The sequence below is a fragment of the Penaeus monodon genome, chromosome 36 (assembly GCF_015228065.2).
Source record: "Penaeus monodon isolate SGIC_2016 chromosome 36, NSTDA_Pmon_1, whole genome shotgun sequence".
Classification (NCBI taxonomy): domain Eukaryota; kingdom Metazoa; phylum Arthropoda; class Malacostraca; order Decapoda; family Penaeidae; genus Penaeus; species Penaeus monodon.
In genome coordinates, this window is record NC_051421.1 from 5,718,440 (window position 1) to 5,719,202 (window position 763).

Below are 763 nucleotides of genomic sequence, written 5' to 3' on the forward strand. Positions count from 1 at the left end.
AATGATCGAAAGAATAGGTTTCCCAACAAATGTCATATATCTTTTTTTAATGTAAAACGAAATTGCAAATGAACACGAAGAAAAGTCAGCAGAACAGACTGATAATCTTAATGGCACAAATCCCTGCAGGCAAAGTGACATAGGATTAAGCACTTAAAAGAAGATGGATGCTAATTATCTCTCATGATAAATCAGTATTTTCTTTTAATTAGGCTACAATCATATCATCTGTAATTACTGATATTATTATCATCGGTATATCTGCCGTTATGAAATACTGTTATCGATATTATTATTGTCATCATTATTATCATTACTATCCTTTTACCTGCTGCTTTGATGTTGTGATTATTATCATTAATATCATCACCAATAGCTTCATTAACTGCATCATTAGTATTGCAGTTATGATGTTTATTATTTTTATTATTTTAATTTTATTACTATCTTTATCATCATTTTCATTATTGTTAAGTGTTATAGTTATTATCATTATTATCACTATCGCAACAAGTATCATTATTAGCATTATTGTTATTATATTGTTGTTGTTGCTGTTATCATTAACATTTTGTTATCATCATTATTATCATCCTCATTATTGATATTATTATCATAATCACTCTGATTAATAACATAATCATTATCATCACTATTGCTAACACTAATGATAATAATGGTAATAATAATGATGATGATAATAATAACAATAATGATAGGATAATGATGATAACAATAATAATAATGATAATAATGATAATAA